Raw genomic sequence first — 18359 nt, 5'->3', positions numbered from 1 at the left:
ATTCAACAGGCTTTCATGTGATGATGGAAAATTACAAACCGCAAACATTATGAGATATCTGAATATTGTTGCAATATGATTGTCAAATTACATCAACGATGAAGGGAGGGAGATGTTCCACTTTACTTATACATGACATTTATACAAAGGCTTTTCATACATACATTTTATTGAATGACCGATTAGTGCTATTTACAACTACGTCCTATGTCTGTTATTAGTGACAATCGTTCTTTCATATATGTTACTGTTTACTGTTGTTCGTATTTGCCTTCAATAAACTTTGTATGTGATATATGTCCATCAGAGTCTTGTCTATATGTCTCCTCAATACGATACGTGTTTTGAGCTAAGTCAGCTCTCAATAAACACGAGGAAACGTTTTCCATAATCATAACAAATATCTGCTAAAAGCAGAGTCCATTGTACAGAGTGTATCAAAAGTATGTGTTTATGAATCATTATCAAAAGTGATGGTACGAAAAGGCAAGCGTATCATGCCCCAACCGGAGATACTCGTCAAATACACAGTTGAAAGAGCATGCTCGAGTATACCCCGAAGGACGTGGAATGTAGACAACAAAGGCTGCAGCTGCTGGAATATTGCTCGACATATGTGGAAAGTTGACTCTTGCAAAGCCATCCCTCTTGTCGTATGGTCTTGTGGGTTGATGTTTTTTCACTCTGAATCTTTATGCATAAATCTCTATTTTTAGTTCAGGTGGGTAAATAAGAGGAAGGGAACTAGCTATTAGATCACAATATATATTGTGATGTCTTGCTATTCAAACTATTTTGAATTAATATCTTCAAACAACATACGTTTCACCAACAGTAAAGCAAATGTGTTACACAACAAGAAGAGCAATACCTCTTTTCTGTTTGAAACAACACAAAGGTGAATCCTATGGTCAGACAGCCCATTTATAAAAGTTTTATTGGCCAACTGTATAGTGACCTGAAAACCACTATGTCGCACTCACTGTTCCTGCCGAACAGCTTACAACCATACTAACTCACTCACAGAGCTATATTTACTGGTATTGTCTCACTTTGATAGACATTTCTCGTCTTCCATTGTTACCAACTTTTGAAAGTCCATCAACGACTTCAATGAACATGTCTCGTCTACCTAAACGGAAAGGAGATGGTAATAATAATGACAATATTCTGTTACACCGCAGAAAACAACCAGTGTATTGCAACGACAACGAGGCTATTTGACGGAATGTGATTGGCTTCTGTCCATTGCCGCCTTATCCTATCATTGTAAAACAACAACGAATCCATTCACTTCTATTTATCCAATCAGACGTGTTTCCTTAGCCACTCTGAATCAGACAGCTACAAAATCAACAACGCTAATTCTAAGTGTTTATTTGCATACATTTCCTCTAGTCAGCAAGACACAACTAATACGTAAACATATACCAGGATTAAATTAGACATAGCTGCTTTAAAGATAAGTGTACAAATACATGAAGAGACACAATATCAGCAACCATTTACCTTAACCTACATAGGGGGCACGGGTGGCCCAGTCGTCTAAGGCGCCGCGATTCGCTGTGCAGAGTTGCGTCCCATGGATACGCCAGAAACCTATAATTATGGGTTCGAATCCCTGTTCGCCCCGATTATGTTTCTAGGTTTGTCAGCACCATACCCGTGCTCGTGGGTTTCACCGAAGTGGTTAACGTCTGAGACCTGCATCATATCGGGCTTTCTTCACACATTAAGTTAAAACGCCGCGATATAACTGGAATACTGTTAAAAGCGGCGTTACACCCAACTCACTCACTTAACCTACATATGTCTGGAAAGAAAGCCTCTAAAACTTTTAATCCGTGACTATGTAATGTTTTCGAAAATACATAATTGCTGGGGTAAATAATATAACAAATAGATGGTGTGTAGAGGTAGAGTCAGACAATAATTTCAATAATTCGAACTCAAACAAACTTCATTTCACTTGAGGTCATGTCATGGGAAGCGAAGGCATAAGAATAAATTAATATAAGAAATCTTTGCAAACTCGATGGTAGAACACTGTGCATAAACGCATGTAGTACATAATAATTTTTTACTCATCATTCACGAGTACATTCTTACCAAATCATACAGGAGATAAAACAATTAAGTTAGATTTACATCAGCAAGTGTTGATAATAATTAATAGTTTTCATGAGGCACTTGCCGATATAACTAAATTACTTTCAACTTTACAACTTTCTTATTATTTAAAACATCCTACATATATACTAAAACTAATACACAGAGCAAACATAATGCCAAATATGGTACATGCGATAGCGACAAATTCGCTGAAGAGCTGGCAAATAAGGTGCGGGAAATGCTATTTACTTTGTTCCAGATTTTGTTCGTTCCAGACCAATAAAATTAATGCTTTACGTTTGAGTAGACAATATAATTGGATCTTTTTTAAATAAATAAGTGTGAGCATACATTCGATTCCATCTTTAAATCTCTGTGAAATTACTTTGTAGAAAAAGAAGCTTACCAACACGTTTCTTTCAAATAAATTACAGGACTTGAATTGCAATTAGCTTACTGTTACTTCTATTTTGACATTTTTAATTTTTGGTATATTATTTTTTTATTCAAAGAAATTCATTCAGTTCAGCTTGGTATTTTAAATATTTATCTTTGGTTCGTTTTACAACATTTTTGGTATTTTTGTTTTTTCCTGGTTAAAAAATGTCACAATGCTCAGGGTATCTTCCTGATTTTAAATTTACTTCCTGTCACTCAATACCGCATGTTCTCTCAAGACAGATATGGTGAAAGGGTACAAAAGGAAATCAAAGAAGATTTAAAAGGAATCGCAAAGAATGTATAATAAGGGTGGAAAGTCCAAAGTATTTGTAAGTTTTAATTTTGTCATTTATTTATTTCAAAATTTAATATTTTATCATAAAATGTCAGCATTTATAAAATGTAAACAAAGTATGTTTGTTTGTTTAAAGGTACAAGGTATAATATTTTGGTATAAATTTAAGTCTAATTTAAAGGTGCATTCTCACTATTACATTGATAATTTAAAGGTAAATTTATTGTTTGTTAATTTGAATTATTTTTTATTGTTTTGTTTGTTTGTTTACATTTTTACTTATCAGTATTATTGTTTATTTATTTTAGCTTGTACCGGCTTAACTGTGCACAGAAATAAATTATTTATCCCCCACACGTACTTCTAAGATTATAACTGATTTCGTTTCAGACAATCTAAATTACTAGTATTTCTACAAAGCTGATCAATTCATTTGATTAATCCAATCTGACGTATTTGACTAACCACTCAGAATTAGACGACGAAAAACACAAGAAAACATATTGGCAGTAGTGCCAGGTATGAGTAGTCATGCGTTTAGCACCAAACAAATACTCTAATTAGACAGCTACTGATCATTGTCTGTTGATTTACAAACGAGACAGCTCAAGACGGTCATCTCAGACTTTGACACCGGTGAGAGCGCATGATACTTGCCTAATTACAGGTTTAGTCTTCTGATTGGCCGGTAATATATTTATATTCAGACGCCCACAATGTACCAACAGAAAACGAGTTGCACGTTTCAAACGATACATTTGCATAAACATGAAGGGATGGAACAAACATATGAAGAACCTTGACGAGATGGTCGTGTACAGTGCCATCATGGGAGATGAGATGGTCGGAAAGACCAGCATCTCCGAGAGCTATGCTGAGAAGTCTTTCAATGAGAATTATGAAGCCACAGTGTTTGACAACTATGTCGTTCCCCTGCAAGTAGCCGGAAAAGAGTTTGTCATCAGCATGTTCGACACTGTAGGAAAGGTATGTTTATTTAGATGTTACATTCAGTAATACTACTTGTGTATTTCGTGTTAACACTGAGAATAGAACCAGTTGCAATATTGACGAAAATTGTTTATAAGATGTGTATGGATAAGCGTGGATTATGTTTAGCTTCAGAAAAGTATCGCATCAAACATTACGTTCTGAATTTAATTGAAGTGTTTCTATCACTATTTAGGTGGCATATATGCGTTTTTGTTGGTTCTATTTACTATACATCGTGTACTGATCTATCCTTCTTACGTTTACAGAAACATTTTGAGAGCCTAAGGATGTTCTCCTACCAGGAAAGTGAAGTCCTGCTTTTGTGTTTTTCTACCTGTGACCGGAAGACATTTCACACCGTCAATGACCTATGGATGCCTGAACTAAAGAGACACTCCAAACAACACAAACAGAAGAGACCTGTCATCCTCGTGGGCACGAAGATAGACCTCCGAGTCGGAAATGAAGGAATTGGAGTCAGGACGGACGAGGGTGTCCAGTTGGCCAAGGACTTCGGCGCGGACTGATATGTGGAGTGCTCAGCTCGCGACCACAAGGGCTTGAAGGAGGTCTTTCAGCATGTTGTCTTCTCTGCTCTCAAATTCAGAAATAAGAGAACCAACATTATCCAGACATTCAGACGCAGAAGTGCCTCTTTTGTACTAGATTCAACAGGCTTTCATGCGATGATGAAAAATTACAAACCGCAAGCATTATGAGATATCTGAATATTGTTGCAATATGAATGTCAAATGAAAATTACATCAACAATGAAGGGAGGAAGATGTTCCACTTTACTTATACATGCCATTTATACAAAGGCTTTTCATACATACATTTTATTGAATGACCGATTAGTGCTATTTACAACCACGTCCTATGTCTGTTATTAGTGACAATCGTTCTTTCATATATGTTACTGTTTACTGTTATTCGTATTTGCCTTCAATAAACTATGTATGTGATATATGTCCATCAGAGTCTTGTCTATATGTCTCCTCAATACGATACGTGTTTTGAGCTAAGTCAGCTCTCAATAAACACGAGGAAACGTTTTCCATAATCATAACAAATATCTGCTAAAAGCAGAGTCCATTGTACAGAGTGTATCAAAAGTATGTGTTTATGAATCATTATCAAAAGTAATGATACGAAAAGGCAAGCGTATCATGCCCCAACCGGAGATACTCGTCAAACACACAGTTGAAAGAGCATGCTCGAGTATACCTCGAAGGACGTGGAAGGTGGACAACAAAGGCTGCAGCTGCTGGAATATTGCTCGACATATGTGGAAAGTTGACTCTTGCAAAGCCATCCCTCTTGTCGTATGGTCTTGTGGGTTGTTGTTTTTGTCACTCTGAATCTTTATGCATAAATCTCTATTTTAAGTTCAGGTGGGTAAATAAGAAGGGAACTAGCTATTAGATCACCAATATTCCTGAAGCTTAAGTTAAACTTCTGGTCCTAATTCCCACGCAAAAGCAACACAGTTTCGTTTCTACGAGAATACATTAAAGGACTAAACAGTTTTACACGAATGTTTCTTTTGACTGATTTACGAGTATGAAAATATATGTCCACACATCATTGACTCTTGTATGTACACTAAAACAGACTGGGAAGATTTAAAAATAAAGCCAAAATAGTATGTTACCTATTTGGATTCAATACAGATTTGTTATGGTCAATTTTATTAAGGATTTGGAGGCTGGTAGTGTTTATTTTAGCACCAAGTAAACACAGAATTAGCCAACAAAACCACGAAAGACTTGCCCTCATATCGCCTACACCTCATATAGCCTACACCCCATATGTCCTACAATAATTATAATTGTCAGTTGTACCACCCCTATCATATCAATGGGTATTACCCATCTGGCTTTAATTGATGGCTTACTTATCTTCTTCTTTGACCAACCATACATGTTTTGAGTGTATAAACATGACTTTCTTATCTTCTTCTTTGATCAACCGTACATGTTTTGATTGTATAAAATGACTTACTCATCTTCTACTTAGCAAAACCTGCTCATCTCATCTTATTCTTTTTCGCAATGTTGTATATAAACCTCTGCAAGTTTCACATTCTGCGTCAAAATGGCAAATCTTCAGAGAACTGAGTTTGTTACTTCACAGAGAGGCGGTCAACAAGTGCTTCATGCTGGATACCGATACAGACTGAATGTCAAGCGTCAACTTGCAGTTCACTGGAAGTGTGTAATTCCTGGCTGCAATGGAAGATGCAGCACTATCGGCGACCACATCGCATCCACTACTCCGCACACTCACCCTCCTGTTGATAATGCAGATCACATCAGAATGATAGCCAGAATGAAGGAACTTGTCAAGACTGACATCAAGTCGGTTCTGCCAGTTCCTGAATCCAGAGCCAACGTCAAGCTGGAAGATCCATGGACCAAGACAGAAGATGGCAGAGACTTCCTGTACGTAGATGACGGCGTAGATGACAGACTACTGATGTTTGCAACCCCCGAGATGTTGGAAATACTGAGTGAAGCTGACATCATGTTTATGGATGGTACTTTCTTTGTTTGCCCTAGCTTGTGGTTGCAGGTGTACATTATTCATTGTCTGGTGGATGGCAAAATGTATCCTGTGGCATTTTCACTGCTCCCACACAAGACCAAGCAGACTTATGTTAGATTATTTAGATTGTTGAAGGACATTGTTGGTGTAAGGACTGGTGTAGAACTCTCCCCAGATGTGATCCAGATAGACTTTGAATCGGCTGTCAGTGAGATCGTCCCTGGCAGCTCAGTTGGGGGCTGTTTTTTCCACTATGCCCAAGCTTTGTGGCGTCAAGTTGCTGACAGAGGTCTTGTGCGAGAGTACATGAACAATCCTGCAGTAAAGAGCCACGTCCGAAGAGCTGCAGCTTTGCCACTACTGTCACTGGATCAAGTCCAAGATGCTTGGATTGAAGTTATGGATCAGGGCCCAGATGGTCAACAGATTTCCACCTTCAATGACTATGTAACAAGTACCTGGGTAGAAGACGCCGCCAGATTTCCCTGTAATATCTGGAACCAGCACGAGAACACTGGACCTCGCTCCAACAAACACCTGGAGGGGTTTCACAATGGACTAAAGAAGAGAATGCCCCGGTCACATCCCAACATCTACCAGTTCATAAAAGAAATCAAGAAGTTTGAGACAGCAGATAAACGTTCTAGATGACAGACAGATCTTGGTGGTGCTGTTAAACGCCGTGTACGTATTGACAAAAACAGAGATGCCCGACTTGAGAGACTGAAGCTACACCTCGCAACTGGGCGAAAAACTGTGATGCAGTTTCTAGATGCAGTTGGACACTTGGTGAAATTAAAGTAATTGTTATGTGACTGATGAATTAGTGTATCACACATGTACTTGATTAACTTATGTGACTGATGATGATGATGATGATGATGATGATGATGTATGTTGAATATATGACCTGATTAAAGTATACATCATCATAAACCCTAAATTTGATTTGAAATGGCGAAATGGGGTGTAGGCGATATGAGGTCAGGCCACACAAAATACATAATCGCAGTATTGATAGGTTTGAGTAGTCAAGCGTTTATCCGAAAACAAATATTTTAATTAGACAGCTACTGACCATTATCTGTTGATTACAAACGAGACAGCTCAAGGCGGTCATCTCAGACTTTGACACCGGTGAGAGCACGTGAAACTTACCTAATTACAGATTTACCCTTCTGATTTGCTCACAATATCTTTATATTCAGACGCCCACAATGTCCCAACAGAAAGACCTGTTAAGATCCCGTTAGGGAATAGGTGTTCAGTAACCCATGCTTGCCTATGGCGACTATGCTTGTCGTAAGAGGCGACTAACGGGATCGGGTGGTCAGGCACGCTGACTTTGTTGGTACATGTCATCGTATTCCACTTGCGTGGATCGATGCTCATGATATCCATCAGTGGACTGTCTGGTCCGGACTCGATTATTTACAGACCGTCGTCATATTGCTGGAATATTGTGCGGCGTTAAACAACAAACATCACATACCATGCCCAATTGACTCTTCCATCCTCATCTAATACTTTGAGCATAACATTACTTTGGAAGTGGGATCGACTTGCATTCATTCGCAAAAACTTAATTCAGTACTTACCTGCCCTTATTTGCGTATTTATGACCATACAATGACGCCTTGTTTCCCCGAGAATAGCTTTAATTGCTACAAATCTTCCCACACCAAGAAACATTTGAAATAGCACGCTTGTATACATTTTAGTTGTGTCTTGATATTTAATATTTTATATTTCAGAATCATACATCAATATTGGAGCGATTTCACTGTCAAATATGTTACAAGCAGTCGAGAAATCTATAAATCTGGTTATTAATGAACAAATGAAAAACTGGCCCCATTGCCTGGCGTACTTGCATGGCAAGAGGTTTATGTATATAATTATCGTACTAATCGATCCTTCTTACAAGGAAACAAACACACCAAAGAGAAGAAACCGGTCATCCCCGTTGGCACCAAGATAAACCTCTGAGATGGGAATCAAGGAAGCGAGGTCATCACGAACGCGGGTTACTAACTGGCTAAGGACATTGGTGCTGACTGCTTTGTTGAGTGCTCGTCTCGCGACCACAGGGGTTTGGAGAAGAGCTTTAGGCATGTCGTCTTCTCCGCTCTGAGAGAACCAACATTATCAAGAAGATGTTCAGACGCAGAAGTGCCTCTTTTGCAAATATTTAGATTCAACAGTCTGTTATGTGAACAAGGAAGGTGATACACTGCAAGCGTCATGAAATATCTGATTATTGTTGCTATGTGAATGTCAAATTAAAATCACATCAACATGGAAGATATATCTTTGAAGAGGTTTAAACCCGATTGCACAGTTACGTTGACTTGCATCATGGCTGTCACGAAGTTGAGCAAAGAACTTTCAGACGAACCATCACTGTAAATATTCGTGCAAAAGGAAGAAGATGTAACACTTTATTGATACATGACATTTATAGCAAGGCTTTTAACATGTACAGTCCGCCCTGGTTAAAATTGGTCCGCCCTGGTTACACTGTCACTCTTGTTATAATGCAATTTGTTTCTCAGACCGGATTTCCTCAGTGCAAAATTCCTTGGTTTTAATGCCACCCTTATTATAATGCCAATGCCAATGGGTTTTTTTAGAACAAACGTTCCATTTCCCTGATTATAATGCCAATTTGTTTTAAATTTTGAGATAACATTGGCAATGTATTTCTCCTTTCTAAATAAAAAAAATAAAATAATTGCATTGACCTCAGTTGTTTTCAAGTTTTCACACACATTGAATGATTGATTAGTGCTGTTTATATAAAGAGACAAAAACCCTTTCATTATTCATAAGAAATCTCAGCGCGTCGATTGTACTATTGCCCTCCAATAACGTTGCTCTGTTATTAATGACAATATGAATTTCATATGATACTGCTTATACTGGCCCGGAGAGAGGAAGGTCCGGGGTTCGATCACCGGCCGCGTCATACCAAAAGACGTAAAAAATGGTACTTGTTGTTAGGGGCTAAAACAAGGACTGGTCGGCTCAGTATACTGTGTCTGAGTTGGGTATTCATGTTAAACGGCATGGTATCTCAGTGAGCTAGCACTATAAGTCGGCATCAACCCGGACTAGTACAAGCAGCCACACACACACACACGCACACACACACACACTCACACACACACACACACACACACACACACACACACACACACACGCTATATAAGTGCAATAATCTTGGACGCGACGTTAAACCCCATTTCACCACCTCACCTGTTTATACTGTTATCCGTATATGTCTTCAATGAACTATTTATGTGACATATATATCAATCAGTGGCTTGTCTGAATGTCTCCTCATGCGAAATATCTGCTGAAAGTAGAGTCAACCGGCAAAGAGTACCATAAACATGTTTATGAATCTTTATGAAAAAGTGATGTTTTTTTAGTTGAGCAATTGACTTGCCCTTGCATGTATTTGTGACAGGTGCGGCGGACAGGACCCGCTTACCTTTTCGCGAACACCTAGTATCATCACTGTTTGATAATGGTCATGATAATAGCTGGAAGCGTGCAATGGACGCTGCTTTAAGAATATATGTCGTATTTCTTATTCTTATGGAAGTCTCTATATGGCTGAAATAATGCCGATGCGACATTAAATTTTAACTCACTCACTAACTATTGTTACGGAAAGGATTTTGTCGATATTTATTTCAAATGAATGTCATTGAGATGACCCGTTGGTATCGCTTTCTTCGTGTTCTCTGGTGATGTTTCAGTCTCGTGAGCTGATTGTCAAATTCCCGATAGACACGTTTTCGGGTCGGAGGGAAAGTTGGACACGCTTGGCCTTGTTGTTAGCTTCCAAATCTTTCAGGTGGGTCACAAACACAAATGTGTTCTTATGGGCCTTGCTTATCCTGTCCTTTAGCGATTAATGTCACCGCATCAGATGGTTGTTTGTCCGCAGTCCTACGTTCCATTGCTGCATGGTAATCCATCCACGTTGTACTCACATCGTCATAAAAGCGCTGCACTATCTTGTCATCAGGACCAAGTGTCTTGGACTTGATCCAGTGGTTATAGGGATGGGGATCCAGCTCCTCTTTCATGTACTTGGGCATTGGGATTATAGGCCTGCGTTAGAAGCCTGTGTGAAGTGGAAGAAGCAGCCTGCCATGTCAGTGTCTGGACACACTACCTCCTCTGCCCTGGGTGACCTGAGGTAACAGCTCTGTCCCAAGTCTAGTGTATGTGACGTTGTTCAGTAAGGTGGACAGCCGCGCGTAACTTTATCTTGAGCTGTCTGGTAATAGAGCCATCACAGCTGTGAACTGCATACACTTTATCTAAAGGTTTCGGAAAGACATATTATGTAACATTCATGTACCATGTTTCAGCCTCCTGAAACTTGTTGAGTATGTCTTCAGTAGCAGGCACAAGAAATGTGTCATTGTCACCCTCATTCAAACTTAGAAATGGATGTACAGTCTGTGTTTCTCAACGTCATGCAACTGCTGGATCGGAGTAACATCTTTTTAATCCTTCCCTTACAAAAGCACTGTTTAATTTGATAGACTAACATAAATGTTAAGCGTTTTTAACTCAAATTGCAGAACCCATTTTCTTTACTCATTACACAAGTTACGTAGCATCCTTGTTCCCTAAAATATACACTGTTCAGCTTGATATGTTAACAGAAACATTATGTGTTAACAGATAGTATTCAGTCGAAATGCTACAACTGGAGAAGTCAATTTCTTTAGTCAGTAAACAAATAGATTCTATTCCAGTTAGCCTCTACTCTTCAATACAAAGTAAACTGTCCCGCCCAAGAGAGGAATGCAGGACTTTATGTTTGCTTTCCATTTTTAAAGGAAGGAAGATGCTAATGATAATGGCAATATTTTGTGACACTGTAGGTTTATTATTATTAAATTTAAGGAAATCAGGTTATTTAAGAGTATTTGTTTCTCTGCCCTTTGTCTGGCATAGCCTTATCCAAAACATTTGAAAAGAAACACACATTCATTTTGATTAATTTAATGAGAGTATTTATTTAACCTTTCTGAATTTGCAAATAACGTAACAACAAGCCGACACCTCTGTTATGTAGTTGAAGCTAATTTCTTGTGATTGTTAGTGGAAGAAATTATGAAACGCTCATAAAATCTCGCGCCTAGGCAGTGGTATGCGACAAACAGAAGAGTTACCAGCCTTTGTAAAAACTGATCTGATTGCTTAAAGATGTCCCGTGATGCATCAGTTTCTAGGTTGGCTGAACCTATATAACAGAGAGACTTGGGTAATTCAGGGCCTTCTACGACATTGCGTGCGTCTTATCTGCTTACCCAACGGAAAACCGATCTGAATCTCATACAAGACATTCGACTGGAACAAATTAAAGACATTCGTATATGCACAGATTTATGTAATTGTTGCTGCTTCCAATATTTTACCCATTGCGTTTTCTTTTGTGATTGTAAACCTAATCATATGTGAATATACTTGTTAATTATTTATAAATCTTGTGTCGTTATTTACTGATTTCACAACTTAGTTCTGTACATGCCGATTTCTGGGTTGAGCTTCGCGTTTCAACTTTGGAATCAACACGTACCACCCCTGAATGACACTTTACACTTTCTTTACACTTTTATTCGGAGTCCATGTAATGTTTTCGAAAATACATTTAGTATTTGCGTAAATAATAGAATAAGTAGGTATTCTGTATGGATAATGTCAGACAGTGATTTTAATGGGAGATGCAATTTATTTACTTGCAGTTATACTAGCCTAACATAATGAATGCGCAAGAGAAAAACAGGTTCCACTGCCCGTAAATGGTTAAATTGTAGTCAACATAACTTGAATTGTTCACTGAAAATCACAATGACACCAGGTGTTCGCGAGAATGATACGCATGCCACCGGTTGGGCAGGATACTTTCACCTTTTCGCGAACACCTGGTATCATCACTATTTAATAGTGATTCCTAAACATACAAAATCGTACAATCGAGTCGGCTTTTAGCATAGATTTCTTACAAATATGGAACATGTTTTTGTCGCTTTATTGCTCTACATGTAGCACGTGCCACTTGCACGAAGAAACCTATTATCATGCCTATTTATCTTTGTATAAAGCCAGGCGTTAAAAAGAAGAGTTAAATGAACGGGGTTTTTTTAAGACGAAAACTCAATTAATATCGTACACTTTTTGCGAACACCTGGTTGTCATCACTGATTTTCAGTGATCCATTCACATCATTTTCGACGCTATTTTGACTTTTACATTAAATGGAATCTCTTTCGTCGGATAATCGAGAATAGTTAATCTCTGTCAGTTGACGTTTGATATATACCATCCACTAATTTCACACAATCCAAATCCAACAAAGCTAACCCATTCGTTTGATTCTACCAATCAGACGTATATACCTAACTACTGAATTAGCCAAGTGCAAAAACAATAAGCAGATTCCCATTTGTGACTAGTCATGCCATCGTCAGACAACTACTCTAATTAGACAGCTACTGATCCTTGTCTGTTGATTCCAAACGAGGCGGTAATCTCTGATTCTGACACCGATGAGGTCATGTCATGCTCGCTGAATTAAAGGTAACGGGAACATATTCATATATAAAGGCGCCCATATTGTTCCAACAGAAACGAGTCACCGCTAGAACTGAGACCGCTCGTTATTAGTTTTAAACCTCATTTCACGTCTTGTCTTTTCAATTATCGTGTGAAAAGCTAAAGATGCAAATACTGTGAAACATTTTTTCTGCGATGGGGACCTCCTACAATGTTCACGTAACCTTGTTTTACGTTCTGTTCGGTACAGACAAACCGCAACTGACAATCTAAATCAGTTTAAATCAAAAGCAACAAAACAAATCATTTCACATGTATCTATGCTAAGAACTCACACAAAATGTTGTGCCGTCACCAAGTTTCATTGTAAAATCGTTTTTATCACCTGGCAGGGTTCTATCGATGGTTGACGCGTCTGGCGGATCAAAGGTTGAGACGTCAGTAGCAGTGGAACTAGTCACAGTAGGGTCTTGATTTTCTCTGAACGATTGAGTCCACTGTCACCGACATTTCCATAAAAGTACTCTGATAAAAGAAAAGACTGTTTTGCTTGAATTCTATATCTATAACACATTCTTCTTTTTTTCTGCTCGTCAATTTAGTGTGAGTACAAGGATCGCCAGTCTGCTTGCACACCACCTATCTTCACTGCATATAGAAGTAGTATCGACTATGAAACTTTGGGGCTTCGAACCCAGGGATTGTTGGTCCAAACTCAGACGATATTCAACATGCCAGACGCCAGACGAACAAAGATGTGGGAAATAAAACACTAATGATCGTTTATAGCTTGAAATGTCGAACGGAAGCCGATTTATGCGTTTATGCCACTTCAGCAATTAGCTGTTTATCTACTCCGCAGTCGTAACCCTGAGTAGCTCTCAGTGAGGAATTTGTGTAAAATCAGCCAAACCCAGCGGTCTTACAGTGACGGGTAACAGTTGACCGGAATGGATAGATCCCAAAGGCTGCATGAGCATATCAAACCTTGCCGGCATTATATCGTAATGGGAATCTCCCACGTGTATATCACGTTCCACAGAGACAATGGTAAGATTCATTACTGAAAAATTATATATTATTCACAATTTTAGTTGTCAGACAATCAAATTTACCCCCAATGACATGTACTTCCCATACAGTTTGACGAGATATTTTTCAAGGCGATCCTCATTACTGGAGACGACCCGCGTGTTTCCTTTAAATCTTTCAACTGCTTTTCGCAATTTTGACGTCGACAACTGTAACTGTGATTTGGAACCACTGTGTAGATATCTGTGTTCATCCTCTGCCCTAAGGGCAAAGTTCAACCCGATAAAGTAGATGAGGGTGTCCCAGAGCGTCTGTGGTGTATCTTATCCGAGTTCTCATCCGAGTTTACCTGTCTCCCAAAGTACATCTTCCTGCTGTTCAGTGATGACATCCGCTCGTCTCTATCTGCTCCTATCCCCTTCCAAGTTTATAAGTTCATCTTAATATCAAGAACCGATCGCACACCGTGTAACAATATGACTCAAAGAAATTGACAACCCCTTCGTGAGAAATACTGAAGAGAAGACAGCATTTGATAAAGAGTATTACCACGGTACTCTTCACGCGTTTAGTTTCGAACCCCAGTCAGAAATAACATCAATGTTCTGTTCATGTTTGTTTTCAGGTAACGACTCTATGCCATTGGAATTACTGCGATTTGTGCCTCTCAAAATACCAAGTGTACCACATCGGATTCGGGAAGGTTCAATTGTTTGTTTGTTGTTTAACGCCGCACTCAGCAATATTCCAGCTATATGACGGCGGTCTGTAAATAATCGAGTCTGGACCAGACAATCCAGTGATTGACATCATAACCATCTATCCAAGCAGTTGGAATACGATGACACCAGACAATCCAGTGATTAATATCATGTGCATCGATCCACGCAACTGGGATCGATGACATGCATCAACCAAGTCAGCGAGCCTGACCACCCCATCCCGTTAGTCGCCTTTTACGGCAAGCTTGGGTTGCTGAAGATCTATTCTACCCCGGATCTTCACGGGTTGGTTCGGGAAGGGGATTACTACCTGGCAGAGACGTTTTACTTTCTAGATATGTTGCTAACTACGTTACCAATACAGCTTTCTGAACACTTTCAGTGTTACCTTTATACGAATAAAGTATCTAGGAATTACGTGAATATAACATTCTCTCAGATACATGTGTGCCAATACTTCCTCTCTTTACTATCCCCTGACTTGCCAAGTATAGTTCGATTCTGAATTATCATCAAATACATCCTGACGTGCATTACACACTTCGGTGTCAGTGTTCTCATCAGACAATAATATGCTTAGTTAAACATTCTGACATTAATCGTCTTCAGAGTTATCCGTGTAAAGTAAAATTTCGAAATCTGAGTTGACAACCAATCAATCTGTATTCTCAGTCCTAAATAATTCATCACCTGTCCACATTCTGACATGTTGGTTCCGATACGGTCGTCACAGAAAGACTTGACCTAATTTCCATGACCCGTGCACATGTCGCCCTCCAGTAGTTAGCACGTGCGATGCTCCGTTTCAGCGAATCGATCAGCTCAACACATTAGCTCGAAGATGTGGTGATAAACGTGACCTCCATAGGCTGGCTCAGTACTCGCGTGAGTACATAAGACTGATAGACAATTTTGGAGAGTGTTTTGTTTTCATTGGGATAATGCCCTCACCTCGCCAACAATCTGCCCCATGTGGGGAACTTATCGCGAGTTTGTATACATTCCCCTTCACACACGTATTTTACAATCAAGATGACGCAATCTAACCTTTTAATTGAAAGAATAAGGATGTACGTGTGTATTCTACTGCGCTAGGCATACTTCTCAACAACAGCAGTAGATTGACGTTGCTATAGAGACCTATAGATACACCACTTAACGCCTTTACAGGTTTGCATAAAAGTATAAGTAATAGTATTTAACTTTGTAAAATATTTAACCACACGATATAACGTTCATCTATAAGAGAACATAATAAGTTCTGTATGTGAGTGCATCGCTATGCGTTGACGATAGATAACTTGGGAATATATTCTGGTCCTGTCCCTGGCCATGCCGTACCATGTAGGTTAAAAGATAACACTTGTTGCTATCCTGCATGACGCTCCGTATTAAGGGGATAAAACAACACACACCCGCGCGCGCGCACACGCACACACACACACACACACACACACACACACACACACACACACACACACACACACACACATGAATGCATTTTGCTATATAAGTGCAACGCGACGTTAAACCCAATTTCACCCCACAATATATGTTTAGAAACCCTTTCAGAAGTCATCGTATGTTGACGAGTGATACAATGTGGAACTTGGAAAATGACTCATTATTCGTTTTTAATTTTTATTAATTGTATTAATTGTCTTGAAAGGTATAAAACCATATTTGAATTTTATCATTTAACATCCCATATCTGTAAACGCAAATTTGTTATCAACAAATCACTATTTCATTTTCAAACCCAATCTGAGTTGTGACTGGCCGCGAGGCATGAGGGACTCCTTGTGATCTCATGGCACAAACAACACTCGAGTACATGAGAGTCGGTGGCCATGAGTCCACGGAACACGTTTACTTGAATCGATTGTGCTCAAGGACGACAGTCACTGCCAACGGATTATGTGTTAATTTGGGAGTAAATCTTGGCTTTTTTCATCATATGATCTAAAGAAGCCCCAAATAGATAAAAAAAACCCGTTCATTTATCAATACGAGCAAGCATATTTCAGCTTTATAACGGCGTGTCAGTTTAATGGCCTAGGCGAGACTAAAGTTAAGCACGTCGTAGATGCATACTTCCTCGGCGACAGCACGTGGCACTGGCAGATCAAGGATCATAATCAAAACGAGTCTTGGATTTGAACTCACAATATACGGATCCAGTCACGCGGCAACACGACCAACGTCTTAGACCTCTGCGTCACTGACAAATACATGTATCATATGTCATGAGCAGGATAGAGACAGCGATTAACATCAAACAACACATTTGTACCTGGATTCAAGTGTCATAAACACCGTATACTTCTATACTCTCCTGCCATTTTTTCAATGTATCTGTTTTGCCTCAGTAAGAAGTTACAGGGGTAAATTGAGAAACTGCCGCTCCTTATGTGCTCCTTAAATAACTGTCAGTGATAGCATTAAGAGGATCAAAGAACTGGGAATTGTTTCGATTTAACCCCTGAACACTTGTAGACATTCGCTAGTAATAGGAGTCGTTTGCAAAATATGTCACCAATTCTTCAAGGAAATATCCCGAGACGATACGGTGAATGTGCTTATGTACTCTCGAGAAAAGATTAACTAGTTCTCATCGCGATATTGCCGATGCGAAGTAAAAGTTTAACTCACGCACTCACTATGTACTCGTGGTGATGATTAGTTTGCTGGGGTTTTGTAATTGAGCGAGTGAGCTATATCAGCACCGTTCCCGTGCTCTTTTACGTTTCAACACAGGACTTAATGACTTGAAAGATGGTCAGACATGTAGTGTTATGTTTGGAGCACGAATGATTATTATTCGATTGGACATAGAAATCTCGCACAAACACTTCTTATATTCATTACCATCAGTAGCATTTATTTTGTCAGGACCATTGGCTACCCATGATGACTGGTATAGTTTGCTGTCTGCTGATCCTAGGGGCTGGTGACAAGTTCTGGACAATGTCGGAATCATTTGGTATTTTACTGAATCATTCGCAGATGCAAGGTACAACAATTGATAATTCATTGCTGGATACCTGTATATGGTGCACCTCGCTGACTTCATGCCTGGGATAGTTGGTCTGTTCCTGATCACAACCCGTAAATAGAAACTCTGGAAGCGCGCCATCGTGTCATTGGATTATCTGGTCAAGACTCAATTGTTTACAAGCACATAGTACTACACGAGTGGCTGTGCGCTACTCGTAAGGTCACTGGAGTGGCTATGCGCTACTCGTAAGGTCACTGGAGTGGCTATGCGCTACTCGGGAGGTCACTGGTGTGGCTGTGCGCTACTCGTAAGGTCACTGGAGTGGCTATGCGCTACTCGTAAGGTCACTGGAGTGGCTATGCGCTACTCGGGAGGTCACTGGTGTGGCTATGCGCTACTCGTAAGGTCACTGGTGTGGCTATGCGCTACTCGTAAGGTCACTGGTGTGGCTATGCGCTACTCGTAAGGTCACTGGTGTGGCTGTGCGCTACTCGTAAGGTCACTGGAGTGGCTATGCGCTACTCGTAAGGTCACTGGTGTGGCTATGCGCTACTCGTAAGGTCACTGGTGTGGCTGTGCGCTACTCGTAAGGTCACTGGAGTGGCTATGCGCTACTCGTAAGGTCACTGGTGTG

At 39.6% G+C, this 18359-nt stretch overlaps 1 pseudogene; it reads left to right on the top strand.

Annotated features, from left to right (window-relative positions):
- Positions 1-3616: 3616 nt before the first annotated feature.
- LOC124142007 lies at positions 3617-4560 on the top strand (annotated as a pseudogene).
- Positions 4561-18359: the final 13799 nt, after the last annotated feature.

Source organism: Haliotis rufescens, unplaced genomic scaffold (assembly GCF_023055435.1).
Source record: "Haliotis rufescens isolate VD_foot unplaced genomic scaffold, xgHalRufe1.0.p SCAF_3, whole genome shotgun sequence".
Classification (NCBI taxonomy): Eukaryota; Metazoa; Mollusca; class Gastropoda; order Lepetellida; family Haliotidae; genus Haliotis; species Haliotis rufescens.
The sequence above is the reverse complement of the archived record's forward strand: the minus strand, read 5'-3'. Positions and strand labels throughout refer to the sequence as shown.